A 13868-nucleotide genomic window follows, 5' to 3' on the forward strand; every position below is an offset into this window, starting at 1 on the left:
ATGCTTTTTGAATTATTAAAATCGGACGCTCCGTTCTCTTAAAAACTGAGTTACCGTTTTTGGCACATTTTGAGCTAGACCTGCTTCCGCCAAAATCTAATCAGCACGTCTCCTTATCAATACGAATCGAATGTTTTTGAATTACTCAAATTGCTTCATACGTGTTCCCGAAATCGTCGACGAAAATTTGTATCCGCACACACACACATACACGCACACACACACATACATCCATCCATTTTTTCTAAGGTATGCCAAAATGTTCAGAGGGTTTTGAAACGTAAAGACATTTAAAAAAAATTATTTTCCATATTTTTGCGATCACTACAACTTGCCCTACGCGAAGTTAATAACTTTTTATAAATTTTTTTCTTCTTCCATCCTTTCAGTGTCATCCTTCTATCACTTCCATCTTGTCACGACCATAATAAATTTATAACAAATCCAAGACTTAAATAATCTAAACTAAGGTTCCAGCAATATCAGTAACAGTAAATAAATTGACCTGCACGTGGTGCATTGGATGGATATCCAATAAGAATCGAAAAGTGTCGTATGTTGAACAGCAAATTGAATAGGTTCGTAAAACGGGTTAAGCTTTGGCAATGGTTGCCGCAATATTACACCGAAGAATACGATACGTCGCCTGACATGCAACTCAATATTTGTGAAGATTACTTGCAGTAAACGCAAGACGCAGATTTATATTGTGAAAATGTGCAGATTTTCTGCTTTTTAGCGAGCTGACGTGATACATGCAAAAAATTCGAATGCAATAACTGAATATTTGAATATCTTGGTCAAAAAGTATTATTTTTAGATTAGGAATTTAAGAATGTTAGCCATGAGAAAATTGGGTATTTAATATTACTATCAATGAAAAAGCTATCATTCATAAGCCTCTCTTTTTGTGTTGCAAAACTCTTCCTATGCAAAGTTTCTATGCAAATTTTTCAATAAATTTTGTCACAATTTTTAATAACCATTTTGTTTGCAAATTAAATTTTCTACCCCTTTCACAGCGCAATGCCAAATTTAGATTGATACATAGTGTATTGGCAAGTGAAATATAATTACGATGACATTTTGCGACATTTAAGAGAACAAATATCAATTTTAGTTCAAACAAATTATATATATATATATATATATATATATATATATTTAGTCAATTAATATAATGAGAAAACTATTCAAATATTACCTGGTAAAGACACACCTTGGTCCCAGTTGTAACAGTTAACGAGATCAAATTCAGATCTATAAAAAATGAAAAATTTATATTGAATACTATTCAAATATTATTAAGGTACTACATATATATGAAATCCTAGTAATAACAATATATTATTAAGTATTTAATTTTAAACATAATATTTGAACAATACAATTTAAGCGATAATTAGATAGATAACTAAATGCACAATTTTTCAAGAATGATTAAAATTCAAATAGACCTGACAAATACTTGTTAAGAGTCACGTAATTTTTTATGATCTCAAACGGGTAAATTTTGCCCCAAATTATATTGATATAAGCTTATTACTAAATCAATTCATCCAATTAGCGATCTCAATATGATATCAAGATAAAATAGCTGCAATGTATATTCACATCGCTATTAGAATGTATCTAATATTATCTCATAAAAGAAAAGAATAGTCAACCACTGGGTTGCCTTCTAGAAACACTAGGTTAAAGAATGTGCATCACAACATCTTATTGAATACATAATTTTTCTTGCTATTTAAATTTGAACAAAGATAAAACACACTACATTGATAATTTTAATATCTGTGCCTATTCCATCATAAAACATCAGCAAATTTTTGGTTAAACTGAGAAATGTCTAAATTGAATGCCAATCCAGTGATTGGCCGTCCAAAAACAAAAAAAAAAAAATAATACAACTGAAACCGTGAATATTATTTCTAGCACCTACCACAGTCAAAAATAATGTTCTAATTTTTCTAGAATTAGGACTACTTGGTAAACTATAAATTTAAAATTTTTAAATTTGCTTGACTTTGCAAGCGCTGTGCTAGATTCCATCAATATTAGCATTTAATCAGGATTTCAAAATGGTACAAAACTTGTGAGTTTCATACTAAAAAAGTAAGTCTCAATAGAAAATAAACTCCTAATATACAAGACAATTATTAAACCAATATGGTCCTACGGTCTACAACTATGGGGTGCGGCCAGTAAAGCAAAACTATTCTACAGAGGTTCCAAAACAAAATTTTGAAAGAAATCGCGAACGCTACAAAATATGTCTCCAACTGGTTAATACATCAAGATCTCACAATTCCAACTATAGAAGAAGAAATTAATCATTACTGCTCCAGATACAAAGCTCGTCTAAGTCGTCATCCAAACCAATTAGCGTGTGACCTGCTCAAGCCTTTACCACCAAAGCGTTTCAAAAAATAATCTGTAATGATTTAATACATCAAAATACATAATATCTAAGAAGGTGCTATCGTAGGATAGCGATCCTTCTCACGCTGTCAAATAATATATGTCTGTAAAATAGCTGAATGTACTGTGTATAGTTTGCTATGAACAATAAACCAAAAAAAAGAATAAGTTAAAGAAGATCTGAAATTCTATGTCACTACGTCTTTCATGCCAGTTGAGCATTCCATAAATTCTAGCTTACAGCACCTTATTATTAAACTGTGTCTTATTACAATAAATAAATTTTCATCTTTAGTGATCTTGGCAGCAACTGCTCACGAAAATTAATTTATGAATGTGAACTTTCAATTGATACTATGTTCAAAGCAAATCAAAACGCATATTACATAACCCGCGTTTATTGACACATGCGCAGTATTATATAAAGCATACGTTAATAAACCGAAGATTTAATTATATGTTTAATCAGTGAACACCATTTTCTGGTGTTTCGGGACAGCAATGGCATTTTGCACTTTATTATGCTCGCACCGAGTGTCTATGAACTTTACAAAGGCCATCTACTAACTGAAATTTATTTAATGCATATAATAGAAGGAATTAATTGAACGTGTTTTCAACCGTTCATATGAAGCTGCAGCGCAAAATTCCGCGAATATTCACTAAATTAAAAACTTTTTGCATAAACCCGTTATGCATAGGTGAACAATGTATATCACAGGCGATGGAATTATTTTATACAAAGTTGGTTGAAGTCCTACAGAAATAATATTTTAATAGAAAACGAATACTTGTGTAATTTTTTTATTTGCCACTAATAATATCTAGAAGCAAATTATAATTGTGTTTCATGTAACAAAAATTCATTTGTTTGGCATTAGATATGGAATATTTAGCAAGTTGATTTTAGATTGAAGAATGCTTTCATATGTACTAGATTTTACAAATTTACAAATCAACTAAGATTTGAACATAAACAATAATGTTTATTAAATTATTAGTAAGAAAAATGTATTTTAGATATTATAATTGCCAAAAAGCAACTAATATGTCGTACGAGATTATGAAAACTATAGACTAAATTATTGAAGCAATTATGTTGTGTGGTAAAATCAATTGTAATAACAGCAGATACTATATTATTTTTTTCTAAATTTCTTATACTGCTTACGCTAGACCATAAATGACAGGACATCACAGTAGAATATCAACAAAGGCAGGACATCAAGTAGAATATCAAAAAGTATAGGATAAGATATTAAAAAAATTGGAACTTTTTAATTGTAGACGTGGGTACAGGACAACGCCTGTCGGGTCATCTAGTATATATATATATATATATATATATATATATATATATATATATAAAATTATATTTTCAACAGTTTAATTCTATTTTTAATGTTAATGAATATGAAATGATATGACGAAAATATTAATGTGCCAAAAATATATTTAAAAATTCATTTCAAAATATAATATTCATGTATGTATACATGTACGTGTACTCGTATCCAAGTGAATGAACTCGTCTCAAAAATACAATTTCTTATATTTCATTACTATTTCCCTTCATAATCCCTCTGTCGGTTATAGCGTTCCGTAAAAAAAGGTCATATTTTAGCTTGACATCACCCACGTACAAGGCACAAAAAATTACTTTGCGTATTTTTACGATATGATAACAGCAAAATAATAATGTTCATCTCTAATGTTTTTTTTCTTTTTTAAAAAAAATTCCTAAGTACTGCGCGAGCGATGCTGCTAGGAGGGAACTGAATAATTGACGCGTTCCGAGTCACTTGTTGATACAGAGAAGATACATCGGCTAGAGAAAATCAAAACATAGGTAAAAAAAAATATGTATAAAAAGAAACTAGTGTATGGCATCGTGCCTTAAGGCAAATTGCTGGAACTTCCCGTACCAAAAAATTAAAATTTTAAAAAAACTTCAACAATTATTTAAAAGCTTTGAAAATTTAGATTTTTGCCAATTTTGAAATGTTTGATAAAATTTCTTTTTGAATAAATCTATTTTTTTCATTTTTTTTTTTTTGAAGAATCATTTTTTGAACGCAATTGCGATGCATAGTTGTTTTAGAGACGAATTACCGAAGCGCGCAATCGCCGCGTTATAGTATTGTAAAATGTTTTTATATTTTTTACTTTTTCTATTAGATTTCCGAAATCGCTGGACCTGCCTATCCAAAAATTCTGTCAATTCGTCATTTAGTCAACACAAGGAAAATGTTTTCTGAATCATTCAAAACGAACGCTCTGTTCTATCCAATACTGAATTACCATATTTGTACTTTTTGTAGCGTATCTTAGAAGCGGTTGGACCTGCCTTGGCCACAATCTAGTCAACACGTCTCCTTATCAATAAAAATCGAATGTGTTTCTGAACCATTCAAATCGGTTGATACGTGTTCTCGAAATCGTCAAGAAAAATTTGTAACAGCACACACATACATCTATTTTTTCTAAGGTATGCCAAAATGTTCAGAAACGTTTGAAACGTAAATATATATAAAAACTTTCACTTTCGAAAGTTAAAAATATTAATGTTCTATGAGCTATTGTGATGTGCAGTCATGAGGTTAGTTTTACTAAAGGGCAACTCAATGGTTGTCCTTTATCTTTGTACTTTTTTTCAATTTTTATATAATTAAAATTGTACTTTTGCAGCAATTCAGCAAAAAGTATTTTTTCACTTGAAAATCTATTTGGATCCATATTTTCAAGGAAATACGGGTATCACTACTGCTTGATATCACTTTGTAAAAAGCGCTGAATTTGAATTCAAAGGATGGAAGACTGAAAATCTTACTTTAAATTGCACTACGAACATCACTTGTTTTTTATAATACCATATTCTGTATTATGCATTGATGGCAAATTACACAAGAAATAAATATACTTTGTAAAATTAAGGGACTAAAAAATAAACAGAATTGATAATATTTAATGATCCAGAAACAGAAAATGTTAGTACTATTTAAACTAATAGACGACTATTAAAACTGCTCTTACAAAATATTTTCAGATATTCTGCCGAGATTTCACATACAAATTCAGTTTTATAAAATATATAAAATTATCGGTATTATTTTCCCAGTATTATTTTAGCATGTCATTAGCAATGTTGACTAAATTTAAATATGATACATATTAATTAAATATAACATTCATATCACACGAATTTTTTATGAATAAAGTTATATTATTGTAATTGAACGCACAATGTGGTATTATTATTGCACAAACTAAATTTGTATAATTACTATAATATAGATTTATGGATAAGCATAATTAGAAAAACAAACTGCTAAATAAATGTATAATAATCAAAATAGCCATTTTAAAAATTATTTACCTCGTTTTTAACTTCCCGTAGGGTAAGTTATAGTAATTGCATAAAAATCGAAAATGAAAATTTTTATATATCTTTACGTTTCAGAGATTTCTGAACGTTGTGGCATACCTTGAAAAAATGGATGTATGTGTGTGTGTGTGTGCGTTTCCAAAATCTCCAAAAATATTTCAAAATAAAAAAAAAAACATTTTTTGCCAAAAGTTTTTTTTCCAAAAATTCAATTTGTTTCAAAAGTTTAAAATTTCTCAAAAATCTATTTTTTTTAAATTTAAAAAATATTAATCTTTTTGAAAAAAAATCATTTTTAGTACGGGACCACTAGTTTTTATTTTGCTTTCACCATCAATATAGCCACATACAATACAATATAAAATAAACTTACTTATCAATATTACTTTGTCTAATAATATTTAACAAAATATTATAACACTTGACAAATTAGTATTTTCAATAAAAATAGAAACAATTCAAAGCACTATCTAATATTAAATGTTCGCCACTTCCAATAAGTATCTTTAAACCCCACTTTGACCATCAAGTCGTCTAGTGCACTTACAAGTGGTAAACATGATGGGGTTACGTAAAGAGTAAATAATATATAAATCTGCAAGCAAGTCAATACATTAAGCAAATGCTGATTAAATCCCATTTTGAGCGATTTAACGCGAAATTATTTCACAATTGCTTCTACTAATTAAAGGTGTATTGCACTTGCTTTGATCTCATTACTATCGGCAAAGCCAGGAATTACGCAATTCATAGAAATTGTTCGACATAATATATATATATATATATATATATATATATATAAATATATATTTATTTATTTATTTATTTAGTTATATAAATACCTTTATTAGGGTGATCCTAAATATGGCTATTTTCAAATTTCCTTGCTCCCAGGCGCTCCAATGCTTCCAAATTGATAAAAACTAATTCTCTGAAAGTTTTAGCTCTCAACATTATCTTTAAGATAGTCCGCACTGCATCCAAAGTTTATTGGTTCTTCTTCCTAAATAAATACTTATTTTATAAAATATACCAAATTTTTATTGTATTTTTTTTATTTATAATAGAAATAAACATATACAATGTTATTCTCAAAATTTTGATCCCACTCATCCCTAAGTTATAGAAAGAAATCAAATGGAATTTTACCTATGCTATTTCCATGAGAGTAAGGTTAAAGGGCGGACCATCTTCAAATAGATAATGAAAGCTAAAACTTTCAGAGTATTTTTTTATCATTTTGAAACCATTTGAGCCCTTGGAAGCAAAACAAATTGAAAATATCCATATTAAGGACCACCCTAATATATACTTGTATAATGATGAAAAATTGTAGAATTTGAGGCAGAATAACTTCCATTGATTATCACACCAAATATATTTATAACAGTAATAAATGAATAGATTTTGTTTGTAATTTTACTTTGTATTAGTCTACTTTTACTAACCATATAATAGGGATGGTTATAAAAAAATAATTGGGTAACCTTTTTTATTTAAAGTGAGGTAATACTAATTTTTATTGATACAGCAATACTGGGAAAGATAATTTTAACTTGGAAACACTGCTATCTATACTATGAAGTGAAAACTGATGTCACTACTGCTCAACATCAAGCCATCCGAACCGGGTAGCAAACCTGAAACTGCTTAATGATAACCCATACCTCTAACCACTAATCCACGGGGAAACATAAATCTCGAAGATAAGATTCTCCCAAGATTTAACCAGTCTTCCCAGAAAAAACATGTGTTTGAAATATTCTGGAAGGCGTGCACACGAGTATGATCCTTTGCAAAATTACAGAATTTATTTTTAGAGGCATGTCAATACCTACGCATTTAGATTACAATAACAAGCACAAAACAGTACCTTTGTAATTTCTATTGTAAGAACAAAAAAATTTCTACCGCAATTATGATGTCACAAAAAAATTAGATGTTTAGCACAGAAATAAAAGGTAAACTATTGGATATTGTAAAGTCACTGTTAATTATCAATCAATGTAAATAAAAATAGCCTTTCGTGGGTATAGTTGCATATATATATATATATATATATATATATATATATTAGGGTGGTCCTTAAAATGGTCATTTTCGAATTTCCTTGCTCCCAGAGGCTCAAATGGTTCCAAATAGATAAAAAACAATTTTCTGAAAGTTTTAGCTCTTAATATTAACATTTAGATAGAGCGCAATTCAATCAAAGTTTTGTATGGAAATAGCATGGAAAAATTTTCAAAAATTTTAAAAATGTTTTTTAGATGTAACTTAGCGAACAAATAAATTAATAAAACTCATTCATTTGTCGCTAAGTTACACCTAAAACATATTTTTTTAATTTTCAAATTTTTTTCCATGCTCTTTCCATACAAACTTTGATTGAATTGCGCTCTATCTAAACGTTAATATTAAGAGCTAAAACTTTCAGAGAATTGTTTTTTATCAATTTGGAACCATTTGAGCCCATGGGAGCAAGGAAATTCGAAAATGACCATTTTAAGGACCACCCTAATATATATATATATATATAATAAAAATAACAACAAATACTTCGGGTATAGTTAATTAGTTATAATTGGATTAGACAAATACTGGGTCGCCATCCATTCAAAAAATCCATATAATGAAGTCAAAACAATTGTCAAAAGTCATATATATATATATATATATATATATATATATATATATGTATGTGTGTGTGTGTGTGTGTGTGTGAGTGTGTGTATTTTTACAGTAAAACCCCGTTAAAACGATTACCAAATTACCAAGAGTATGTTATACGAGAAATCGTATCAAGCATAATCATCTTAATGGGGTGTTTTATTTTATTCACTTTTTTTATTACAAATTATCTGAAAACAATATACTACAAACTTACATTTATACAGCCAGGTGGATTATGCAATATGTTTACAGTTCATTATTCAACACGTCAAAATAATAATTAATCGGCGTCAGATTTAACAAGTACGCAGCAGAAATAATATTACTTACTTTGAGACATTATTGCGTTTTATGTACAAAGTTTGTATGTTTCTATTCTGGCAATTTCCTGATAGAACCTAAAAGTAGAAAAGTAATGTAGAGGGCAATTCTGCGATAAAACAGAACTATTATGCTTCGAGTCTAAAATCGTATGTGTTGGTAGTCACAAACTGTAAAAAGGGTATGGATTTGAATGATTCAAAAAACATTCGATTCCTATTGGTAGGAAAATGTGCTGATTAGTTTTTGGCAAAGGCAGGTTCAGCCATTACGGAGATACGGAGCAAAGTGTGCAGAAAATAGAAATCGAGTTTTTGAAAGAACGGAGTATCCGATTTGAATGATCCAAAAAATATTCAATTTGTAATGATTAGGAGAAGTGGTGATTAGTTTTTGGCAAAGGCAGGTCCAGCCATTTCGAAGAAACAGAGATAAATGTGCAAAAAATGGCAGTTTTTGAGAGAACTAAGCATTCGATTTGAATGATTCAAAAAACTTACTGCTTGTTTTAACAAAATAATTGATTGTGGAAAAAACTTGTTTCAAATTATTCTATATTTATACCTGTAAAGTAGCTGAATGTACTCTGTTTACCTGTTTGCTATGAACAATAAATTAAAAAAAAATATTTCAAAAAAAATTTTCAAAGATTTTTTTTGTATATCGAAAATAATTCAAATTTTAATCTTAATTCTGACTAAAGTTCTAAAGGTTCACTTATATACTTTGAATAAATAATTTTAACTTTATAATTCAATTTATATATTTTTTATAAATAAATAAGAGACAATGTTACAGTATTTGTAATAATCTATTTAAAACATTTATTATTTCTCGAACATTTCGTTACGCTACGGGAAGTTCCAGCAATTTGCCTCAAGGCACGATGCCATGCTCCACTAGTCAGATTATCTATGATCCGGGAAAAATATTGCCTATACAAAAACCAAAGTGTCAAACACCTGATCGCTCTGAAAATACATAGCTTTTTTGCATTTTGAGACTACCAACTCATATGATTATAGACCCATAACATTTCTATTTTATCGAAAAATTGGCTTCTTAGTTAATTTCAGCCTATTTCAGCAAGTTAGATACAAATTAATTTACGTATGGCTATTATTACCTTGCACTTTTATTCACGTTTGATTCGCTTGCACTTCTAACTACGTCTGATGCGATATCAACAATGTCTTAACAATGCATGCTTGACTCTTTTATCCCCTCTACCTACGTTGCCAAAATTATACCCGAATTCGCTATGCATATGTCTTGCACGGCTGATTGAAACAACCGATAACAATTGTTAACACAAAACTATTTTATTATGATCATTTCGATGTGTCCCAATAGATGGTAGTCAACAAATTGGAACAGGCATTTACCATATACAGTAAAAATTAGTTTTAGTAAAATGCGTGTGATACGACTTCTTGCATAATACGTCACTTGACGTCAGTGACATATATTAATATATATTTCTTAACGCTTAATACGATTCATCACCTTGTTTAATAAGCCAAAGAGCGATATTGAACGCCATCGATAAGGAAACACAAACAGCATATCAAATTAAAGAAATAAATACTTCAACGATATTTTGTGGTGTTAAATGAAGTGTAGTTATCAGTTATATCTATACGCTTATATATAACAAGCCTATTAAAAAAAAAAAATCAGTCAAAAGTATGCAATTTATTGGTTATAAGTATAATACCGTAAACATTACACTACATGTAATGTAGTCCTGATATGTTTTTCGTTGTATATAGTGCTCAAACATAGATGGGTATGTGACGTCACATGTCTGAGCGATGATTGCCGACAATCGCGGAATCTTCCGATTCCGAGGGCCGATTCTGCCGCACAACAGACCAATGTTATGACAAGGCCATGTTACGCTCCAACTTTCATATATTATGCTACTGAATCATACTAAATACTATCAAATGTCATGTATTTGCTGTGCATTCAGTCGATTTACACATAAACTGCAACGTTACTTGTTTGTTTTGAAGTTGGGTCAGAAGGATCTTGTTATCTAAGATCGCTTTTTCGACATTTGTGCGGTTTCTAGGTTAGGTTTTCTATTTAGTAGAGAGATAATTGCATAGATGATCAAATGCTAAAGTAGTTTTTAGACTGGATATGTACTACTATGTTATAGCTTGGAATATAATATAATAGAAACATGATCATTCTCCATAGCGTTGCTCAAACATACTATTAGCTTATTTGATGAACCCGTATAATCCTACGCATACAATACGTGCGGGCTATAAATTTTGTAAAGGAAAGCCACATGTACGAATACTTCTAGCACAAATACGAACTTAAATGTACACATATCACAATTTATCATAGAAGACATAAAACTACATATATTATTACATATATACATTATTATTCCATTCCTGTATTTTAATCTCATCAATTTTCAAACTATTGAATGACTGCCACTGCGTAGTCGCTGGGTTTTCAAATCTTATATCTACACATTTGGCACCAAAATTTCTGAATGCCTCACTAGGCAAATTGTAGTTATATGAAAATAAAAAAAAATAGAAGAATGTTACTGGTTTATAATCGGATGAGTTCGTAATCACAAACTGTCAAAAAGCTATATCTTTGCTGTTCGAACGTTTTACATATAAAACTTAACCTCCAAAAGGCACAAATGTCTAACAATAATTATATCATAAGTGCAACTTTATGTTGTCACTTTGAAAACAACACGTGAAGTCTAACCAAAGTGAATATTTTGGAAGTTAGGTTTTATGTATAAAACGCTCGATCGAAGAAAAGATATAAAGATAACTTTTGACGGTTTATGATTACCAACTCATAAAATTATATTTCCATAACATAACATTTGTATTTTATCCGAGGATTTGCCCCATAATTGTTATAATAGTTCAGGGATAACAAAGGTTTACCCATTAGATATTCTAACTACGATCTGAAATAGTTCAGTGTAGTAAAACCATTTTACTTACTTTTTTTTTATTTATCAGATATCATACATATTATTAATATAACTTATGGTACAGATATTTGAACACAATTTCAATTTCGATCGATCTCGTATTGAACTGCCAATTACGCAATCTCCATATCTAGTTACCTAAATGTAATTATACACTTTTGGTCATTTGATATTTAACTTTTGCGTATTTGCCGAATCAGACTTGACTGAGCACGGCTCGTCGGAAACAATCTCAGGTAGAAATGAGAAAAGACAGACCATGCCAATACCAATACCATCATCTACTGTGAATTGAAATTGCTGATTCTATTGACCGACAAGTTTCCAGACCAGCCGTGCTCAGTCAACGCAAATATGATTTCCTGACAATTTGATAAAATCTTCATCATTTGTTGTATATGACGTCGTAGACAGATGAAGGAAGATGTGCAGCTACGAACGCCTGAATTTTCTCTGCTCTGGTGACTGGTGTGTATCGCTGCAACGGGAATGTACGCTGTACGGCATCAACCAGGGAACGGGTGACTGGCGTCAGATCTGCATCCTGGGATTCAGATGATGATTGAAACATTAGTTCAGATTTGATAAATTTCAATCCAAAATACTGTTAGTCCAAAAATTGCTTAGCAGTAGTTAGTTTACACGAGATTCCGTTAGTTGCCATGCGCACCTCCTGCTTCAACACCTATTGGTTAACTTTTGTATTTTTTTTTTGTTTTTGTAAGTTTAGTATTAATAAGCTTCAGTCAACTGTTAGTCCAAAAATTGCATAGCAGCAGTTAATTTACAATAGATTCCGTTAGTTGCCATGTACACCTCTTGCTTCAACACCTATTGGTTAGCTTTTGTAACAATACAATGTTAAATTTTTGTTAATTTTGTGAGTTTAGTATTCATAGACTTTACTCGACGGATAAGCTCTGTTAACACGACGCTTGTTTTCTGAGTTGGATAGCATGCTTGATTTTGTCGTGCTAGATTTCATGCTAGTTTTTCAAGCCCGAGAAAGCTTGCTTGCTTTGAGTAAGATTTGTTTTATTTTTCTGGATTTTCAAATATGATAAACCACATGACAAAATACTGCTTCCTCATTAAATTTTTATTACTTCTGTAAGTTCAACATTAACCAGTTAATCGTGGCGTACTGATCGAACAGTATGTATTATCAGAGTCAAGCCATAACGTAAATGCGACAGTAAAATACCGGTAAAGACTAGAATTTTTTACAAAGTCTCAATAAGAATACAAAATCTTACTGTGGCGTAAAAAAAACATCCAAATATATTATAAGCCTACAAAAGGTGAATTATAAAAATTTATCAAAGTTTGGCATTATTAGAGTTTATCTTTCTACATGAACCGTATAAACATATTCCGTGTTTTATAATGATCACTGTTGACGTCCATTCGTAAATAAAATTCATTTACAAAATAGAATGAAATGTGATAAATACAATTGTAATACGATAACAACTAGTTATTGGTGAAAAGCAAAATATAGATTTTTGAAATAAACAATTGAAAATTTTAACTGAGTTAAGGGCCGCTTCTCCCGCATAACAGGCAAATGTTATAGCAAGACCATGTTACGCTCCAACTTTCATATATTATGCTACGAATGATACTGAATACTGCCAAAATATCATGCATTCAGGCGTTTTACTCATAAACTGCAACATCACTCTTATGTTATGAACCTGAGTCAGAAAGACCCTGTTATCTAACATCGTTTTTTGACATTTGAGCGGTTTCTAGGTTATGTTTTCTATCTGGCAACCTGAGAAAATCGCGCCTGAGTGCACCACAGCCAGATAGCTTTTGTCAATATTAGTACAAATTTGTATGGAAAGTTCTTGATAACATAGCTTTGCCATAACATTGGTCTGTTATGCGGCAGAATAGTCCCAAAATTTGATTTTTTTTGTGATTAAGTCGATATTTTTACACGTATCGGAAACGTTCGAGCAATTTTCCTTTGTAAAATGCCACATACAATTACTGTTTCATTCCTGAAATTTTAGACTATGTTTTGTTTTTCTCAAAAATTTCAATTTTAATGGCCACTTATTTATACGCATGATGAGA

General features: G+C 30.2%; 1 long non-coding RNA gene across 2 annotated transcripts; it reads right to left on the reverse strand.

The window, feature by feature from the left end:
* Positions 1 to 1203: 1203 nt before the first annotated feature.
* On the reverse strand, positions 1204 to 10015 carry LOC113376908. 2 transcript variants are annotated; one of them, XR_003367071.1, is made up of 3 exons: positions 9924 to 10015; positions 8807 to 8874; positions 1204 to 1260 (listed from the first exon to the last, which is right to left on the reverse strand). It is a non-coding gene; the product is annotated as an uncharacterized LOC113376908 (long non-coding RNA). The 2 variants fall into 2 exon arrangements; XR_003367072.1 differs by lacking the exon at positions 1204 to 1260 and adding an exon at positions 6763 to 6809.
* Between the last annotated feature and the right edge of the window lie 3853 nt (positions 10016 to 13868).

This window comes from Ctenocephalides felis, unplaced genomic scaffold (genome assembly GCF_003426905.1).
Source record: "Ctenocephalides felis isolate EL2017-DRISC unplaced genomic scaffold, ASM342690v1 CF-g0.4_SCAFFOLD_01886, whole genome shotgun sequence".
Taxonomy (NCBI): domain Eukaryota; kingdom Metazoa; phylum Arthropoda; class Insecta; order Siphonaptera; family Pulicidae; genus Ctenocephalides; species Ctenocephalides felis.